Consider the following 8,269-nt stretch of genomic DNA (forward strand, 5'->3'; position numbering starts at 1 on the left):
GCTATCACTTTTGGCATTAGCTGTGACAGGAAACATCACCCCAGGCAGCCAGGACAGAAAAGGAAAATGGCAGACAGCACAGGTTTCCAAGGGCTAGCTTGTCATTCATGAATCTTTTAAGCATGCTTTCTGTAGTGGGTTCAATGGTTACACCTCAGAAAGATATGTCTATGTCCAATCTCTTGGAACCCACGAACATGATCTTATTTGGAAAAAGGGATTTTGGTGATGTCATTAAATTAAAGGTCTTGAGATGAGATCATTCTGGATTATCCAGGTGACCCCTAAACTCAATGACAAGTATCCTTATAAAAGACACAGGGATCAGCCTGACCAACATGGAGAAACCCCTTCTCTATTAAAAATACAAAATTAGCCTGCCGTTGTGGTGCATGCCTGTAATCCCAGCTACTCAGGAAGCTGAGGCAAGAGAACCATTTGAATCTGGGAGGTGGAGGTTGCGGTGAGCCAACATCACGCCATTGCCCTCCAGCCTGGGCCACAAGAGAGAAAAAAGAGAAAGGTACAGGGGTGAGATATAGAGAGACAGATACGAAAGACATATAGAGACTAAGGCAAGTATTGGAATTACACAGCCACAAACCAAGGAATGCCTGGAGCCACCAGAAGCTGGAAGAGGCAGGAAAGGATTTTTCTTTAATAGTCTGTGGAGGGGACATTGGCCTGCCAACACCTCAGCTTGACTTCTGGCCTCCAGAACTACAGGAGAATAAATTTCTGTTGTTTTCCATCACCCAGTTTATGATAATTTTTAAGGCAGCCCTAAGAAATGAATACACTTTCAAAAAAATGGACTGAACACCTTCTCCATGCCAGACACCAGTGATACATCAGTAAACCAAACAAAGGCCCTACTCTCATGGAGCTTATTTTACAAAGAGAAAAGAGATTATACACTGCCAAACAGACAAACAAAAAAAAATTTTTTTGAGAGTGAAAAGTCCTGCAAATAAATATGTCAAACATGGCCCTGTGGTAAAGATCATATGCCTAGAAAACTGTAAAGACTCCTACAAAAGACACCTAAATTTGATAAATGAATTCAGCAAAGTCTCAGGTTACAAAATCAATGTACGGAAATCAGTAGCACTGCCATACCCCAACAAAGACCAAGGTGAAAATAAAATTAAGAACTCAATCTCTTTTACAATAGCTGCAAAAAAAAAAAAAAAAACTAGGAATATACTTAACCAAGGAGGTGAAAGACCTCCTAATACAAGGAGAACTACAAAACACTGCTGAAAGGAATCATGGATGACACAAATAAATGGGAACACATGTTCACAGAATGGAAGAACCAATATCATGAAAATGACCATACTGCCCAAAGCAATATACAGATTCAATGCAGTTTCTATCAAAATATCAGCATCATTTCTCACAGAATTTTAAAAAACCTAAAATTCATATACAACCAAAAAAGAGCCCTAATATCCAAAGCAATTCTAAACAAAAAGAACAAATTTGAAGGCATCACATTACCTGACTTCAAGCTATACTACAAAGTTATAGTTACCAAATAGCATGTATTGGTATAAAAGTAGATACATAGAACAATGGAACAGAATAGTGAACCCAGAAAGAAAGAAAGACAAATACTTGCAACCAACTGATCTTTGACAAAGCATACAAAAACATAAATTGAAGAAAGGACATCCTATGTAATAAATGGTGCTGGGAAAACTGAATAGCCACATTTAGAAGAATGAATGAAACTGGATCCCTCTCTCTCACTGTATAAAAAATCAACTCAAGATAGATCAAAGACTTAAATCTAAGACTTGAAACCATAAAAATTCTAGAAGAAAACCTAGGAAAAACTTTATTCCGGATATTGACCTAGGCAAAGATCTTATGACCACAAAAGCAAAAGCAACAACAACAAAATAAAAGGGACCTAATTAAACTAAAAATCTTCTGCACAGCAAAACACATAATCATCAGAGTAAACAGACAGCTCACAGAATGGGAGAAAATATTTGCAAACTTTGCATCAGACAAAGGATTAATATCCGGAATCTACAAGAAATTCAAACAAATCAGCAAGAGTGAAACTAATAATCCCATCAAAAAGTAGGCAAATGACATGAACAGATATTTCTTAAAAGAAGACATATAGATGGCCAACAAACATGAAAAACTTTACACTGCTGGTGGGAATGTAAATTAGTTCAATCTCTATAGAAAACAGAATTGAGATTTCTTAAAGAACTAAAAGTAGATCTACCACTCAATCAAGAAATCCCACTACTGGGTATCTACTCAAAGGAAAAGAAGTCATTATATCCAAAAAACACTTGGCCAGGCGCTGTGGCTCACGCCTGTAATCCCAGCACTTTGGGAGGCCGAGGCGGGCGGATCACGAGGTCAGGAGATCGAGACCATCCTGGCTAATACAGTGAAACCCTGTCTCTACTAAAAATACAAAAATAAATTAGCCGGACGTAGTGGTGGGCGCCTGTAGTCCCAGCTACTCGGGAGGTTGAGGCAGGAGAATGATGTGAACCTGGGAGGCGGAGCTTGCAGTGAGCCGAGATCGCACCACTGCACTCCAGCCTGGGTGACAGAGTGAGACTCCATCTCAAAAAAACAAAACAAAACAAACAAAAAACACTTGCAAGCATGTTTATTGCAGCACAATTCATGATTGCAAAGATAGAAAACCAACCTAAGTGCCCATCAACTTATGAGAGAATAAAGAATATGTGGTATAAATACACCATGGAATACTACTCAGCCATTAAAAAAGAACAAAACAATGTCTTTTGCAGCAACTTGGATGGAACTGGAAGCCACTATTCTAAGTGAAGTAACTCGGGAATAGAAAACCAAAAACTGTATGTTCTCACTTATAAGTGAGAGCTAAACTATGGGCACACGAAGGTATACAGAGTGGAATAAGGAACTCTGGAGACTCAGAACGGGAAGGGTGGGAGGAGGGTGAGGAATAAAAAAACCCTACATATTGGGTACAATATACATTACTCAGGTGACAGGTGCACTAAAATCTCAGACTTCAGCACTACGCAATTCATCCACATAACCAAAAACCGCCTATACCCCAAAGGCTATTGAAATTTAAAAATTTTAAATAGAAACATTTACCAATATTTAAAACATAATTGAGGGATGCAACTCCAGACAGGCTTATTAGGCAAGAGTAGGTGACATTTTAGCTGATTCCATCCAGAAATACCCAGAAAAACTTGAGAAGAATCTTAGGGGCGTTGGACTTTTTAAGACGTCAGGGTAAAGCCAGAAAAAAAATGCCATCTTGCAACCATTACTTTGTGCCTTTAAAATCCCCAAAATTGTTTTTCAAACTATACTCTTTGGAACCCTAAGATGTGTCACTAAAACCTGTGCGGGAGTCACATACAGCTGGAGGGGGGCTGGAGGAGACTCAGGCAGGGTTCTTTGTCCCTGACATCTCTGTTAATCAGAGCAGCTATATGCCCTCCAACTTTCTATATTATAGCTTCCATGTAAGCTTTTGCCTAGGAAACTGTTTTGCAACTGAGAAAATTTGAAAACCACTGCACTAAGATGATGTAGCCTAGGAAATGTGAAATTACACTAACGTAGAGAATGTTTTATCCAGGGCCTTCTACATTTCAAAGTACAGCCATTAGTTCATCAGGATGTACATAGACTAAACAAGGACATAGAATGTTTTCTCCTTCCTCCTGGATTCCTGTCTCCCTTTAATTGAGAGCCATTCCTCAAGGAAGGCGGCTTTACTTAACTGAAAAATACATATTGATTATCTGAGTTTTTTTTAACTCATTATACAATCGTTCATGTTTTCACACTTTGCCTAAATATTTTTTAAGAATCCCTACCCTGTGTAACATGCTACAGTTGCTTCACAGCTGTGCTAAAATAAAGTCAAGGAGGCAGCCAAATAGAACTTCCTGTTAGCTGGTGATAGGGCTTGGATGTTTGTCCCCTCCAAATCTCATGTTGAAATAATGCCCAATGTTGGAGGCGGGGCCTGGTGGGAAGAGATTGGATCATGGGAGCAGATGCTTCATGAGTGGTTTAGCACCATCCCCTTGGTGATGAGTGAGTTCTTGCTCAGTTGGTTCATGTGAGATGTGATTGTTTAAAAGACTCTGGGACCTCCCCCTTCTCTCTCTCTTGCTCCCACTCTCACCATGTGACATCATCTGCTCTCCCTTTGCCTTCTGCCATGATTATAAGCTTCCTAAGACCCTCACTAGAAGTAGATTCTGGAGCCATGCTTGTACAGCCTGCAGAACTGTGAGCCAATTAAACCTCTTTTCTTTACAAGTTACCTAGTTTCAGATACTCCTTTATAGCAATGCAGAAACTGACTAACACAGAAAATTAGTACTGAGCAGAGGGATGTTGCTATAAAGATACCTGAAAATGAAATGTGGCACATATACACCATGGAATACTATGCAGCCATAAAAAATGATGAGTTCATGTCCTTTGTAGGGACATGGATGAAACTGGAAACCATCATTCTCAATAAACTATCTCAAGGACAAAAAACCAAACACCGCATGTTCTCACTCCTAGGTGGGAATTGAACAATGAGAACACATGGACACAGGAAGGGGAACATCACACACCAGGGACTGTTGTGGGGGGGGGAGGGGGGAGGGATAGCATTAGGAGATATACCTAATGCTAAATGACGAGTTGGTGGGTGCAGCACACCAACATGGCACATGTGTAAGTATGTAACAAACCTGCACATTGTACACATGTACCCTAAAACTTAAAGTATAATAATAATATAAAAAAAAGATACCTGAAAATGTGAAAGTGGCTTTTAGTAATGGGCAGAGGTTGGAAGAGTTTGAAGGACTCAGAAGACAGGAAGATGAAGGAAAGTTTGGAACGTCTTAGAAAGTTAAGTGGTTGTGACCAAAATGGTGATCGAAATACGGAGTGAAAATGAGCCTGATGAAGTAAGGAAGATGGGAGTGAGGAACGTATTGGGAACTGGAGTTAAGGTCACCCATGTTAGACCCTAGCAAAGAATGTGGTTGGGTTGGATTCATGACCTAGAGATCTGTGGAAGTTCGAATTTAAGAGTGATGACCTAAGATATTTGGCAGAAGAAATTTATAAGCAGCAAAGTGGTCCAAGATGTGACCTGGATGCTTCCAACAACCTACGATTAGATACAGGAGTGAAGAAATGACTTAAAGTTGGAATTTATAATGAAAAGGGGAGCAGAGCAAAAAAATGGAAAAGTTTGCCTCCTGGCCATGTGGTAAAGAAAGCAAAAGCATTTTCAGGAAAGGAATCCAAGCAGGCTATGTTGTAGAGATTCGCATGACTAAAAGGGAGGCCAAGTGCTAATAATATCCAAGACAATGGATGAAGGGCTTTGAAGGCAATTCAGAATTTTTCAGGGCAGCCTCCCCTCAGAGGCCCAGAGGCCTAGGAGGAAAGCATGATGTTGGTGGCCAGGCCCAGGGCCCTCCTGGGTGCAGTGTCCCCTGAGCAGCCTTGGGACACTGCACCCCACATTCTGACTAGTCCAGTTTCAGCTTCAGCTCAAAGAGGCCCGGGTCCAGCTTGGACCACCATTCTAGAGGGTGCAAGCCATAAGCCTTGGTGGCTGCCATATGATGTTAAGCCTGAAGATGCTCAGAATGCAAGAATGAAGGAGGCTTGGTGGCTTCCACCTAGATTTCAGAAGATGTAAGGAAAAGCCTGGGTGCCCGGCAGAAGACTGCCATAGGAGTTGAGCCCTCATAGAGAAGCACTATTAGGGCAATACTAAGAGGAAATGCGGGTTTGGAGCCCCCACACAGCATCTCCACCAGGGCACTGCCTAGTGGAGTTGCAGGAAGGAAGCCTAGTGGAGTTGCAGAATGGTAGATTCACTGGCAGCTTGCACCCTTTACCTAGAAAAGCTATACTCTCTCAACTCCAACCTGTGAGAGCAGCCACATGGCCTGCACCCTGCAAAACCACAGCAGTTGGGCTTCCCAGAACCTTGAGATCCCAAGCCTCACAAGAAGATGTGGGACATGAAGTCAAGAATTATGTTAAAGCTCTAAAATGTAATGCCTGCACTGCTGAGTTTCTGACTTGGTTAGGGCCCGTTGTCCCTTCTTTTGGCCAATTTCTTCCTTTTGGAATGTATACCCAATGCCTCTACCACCATTGTATCTTGGAAGTACATAACTTATTTTTTATCTGATAGGCACATAGTTGAAAGAGATATTTCAACTTTTTAGTTAGGCTGGGACTTTTTAGTTAGGCTGGGACTTTTTAGTTAGGCTGGACTGAGTTAAGAATTGGGGGAACTATCATGAATGTATGACTGTATTTCAAAATGTGAAAAGGTCATGAGATTTGGGGGGCCCTCACCAGAAGCAGAATACCCTCAAGTACTTCTTTATAGTGATACAAAAACTGACTAACAAAGCTAGTAATCTTCTCCACTCTACAATCATTGACAAATTTAAAAAAAAGTGGCAGTAGAGTAAATTCAGTGGATTTAGCTGGGCTAATTTTAGTCTGCATTTTCTGTAACAGAAAAAAAAATCAGGATTAATAGTGGCATAAACAAGAGAGAAGGACATTTTAATTCCCCTCCCTAAAAAGTCGTGTAGTCAGGCCACAACCACCATGGCACTCTAAGTGTTAGGACCCAGGTTCCTGTCTCACCTTGTGGTTCTGCCATGCAGAGTTTCTATCCCAAGATCACCTCGTGTTTCAAAACAGCTACTTGAGCCCCAACCATGTAATCCAAATTTCTGTCAATAGGAAGGATGAAGTAGGGGGAAAGGACATGCCTTCTCACTTTAAAGACACTTGCTGGAAATTGCAACCTGTACTTCATTTTACACCTCATTGGCCAAAACTTAACCATGTGGCCAAACCCAGCTGCAGGAAGTTGAGAAATGTAGTCTTTTTTCCAAGTAGTCATGTGCCAGCTTAAAATTAGGTGTTGTATTGCTGACCCCTGTGTACCTCAGTAGCCTCATCTCACTGTGCTCACCCCCACTCTTTGAGCTCTGCCACACTGGCCTGCTCCCAGTGCCTTGATTAGATCAGGCTCCCTTACAACAGAGAGTCTTTGTATGTTCTCTTTTGTTGTCTGAGCCACTCTTCTCCCATGGCCTACCCTCCTTATCTATCTATTAATAAACCCCATCTATCCTTCAGATCTGACTCAAAACAACACCTTCAGAGGAAAACCTTCCTTTACCTCAAATTAGGTCGAATGCCCCACTATACAGTCTCAGGGAGCATACCCTTCTTGTTTGTAGTACTTATCACTGTTATAGTTTGACATTTACTTGTATGGTTAGTTGATTAATGATTATTTCCTCCTTCAGGCAGTGAATCAGTCTTATTCACTACTGTATCTCTAGCACTTTGCTTAATACCTGGTGCTTAGAAGGTGTCCAGTAAATATGAGTTAAACAAGTTAATACCATTTAAATGTCTGCTTTACAAACATGGTGCAAAGTTCCCCCAAAAAAAGTATTTTTGGGGCAAAGGACATGAACAGAAACTTCTCAAAAGAAGACATAAATGTGGCTAGCAAGCATATGAAAAAATGCTCAACATCACTAATCATTAGAGAAATGCAAATCAAAACTGCATGAGACACCATTTACACTAGTCAGAATAGCTATTATTAAAAAAATTCAAAAAATAACAGAGACTGGTGAGGTTGCAGAGAAAAGGAATGTTTATACACGCTGATGGGAATGTAAATTAGTTCTGTCACTGTGGAAAACAGTTTGGAGACATCTCAAAGAACTTAAAAATATCACTGGACCCAGCAATCCCATTACTTGATATATACCCAAAGGACTATAAATCATTCTGCCATAAAGACACCTGTATACATGCATTCACTGCAGCACTATTCACAATAGCAAAGACATGGAATCAACCTAGATGCTTACTAACAGTAGATTGGATAGAGAAAATGTGGTACATATACATCATGGAATACTATGCAGCCATAAAAAAGAATGAAATTATGTACTTTGCAGCAACATGGATGGAGCTGGAGGCCATTATCCTAAGCAAATTAATTTAGGAACCGAAAACCAAATACTGCATGTTCTCAATTATAAGTAGGAGCCAAACATTGGGTGCTCATGGACATAAAGATGGCAACAACAGACACTGGGGCCTACTTGAGAGTGGAAGGTGGGAGGAAGGTGAAAAAATCATTTGTACACCAAACTCTAGTGACATGCCATTTACTCATAACCATGTAACAAACCTGTGCACA

This window comes from Hylobates moloch, unplaced genomic scaffold (assembly GCF_009828535.3).
Source record: "Hylobates moloch isolate HMO894 unplaced genomic scaffold, HMol_V3 SCAFFOLD_2, whole genome shotgun sequence".
In the NCBI taxonomy this organism is placed as follows: domain Eukaryota; kingdom Metazoa; phylum Chordata; class Mammalia; order Primates; family Hylobatidae; genus Hylobates; species Hylobates moloch.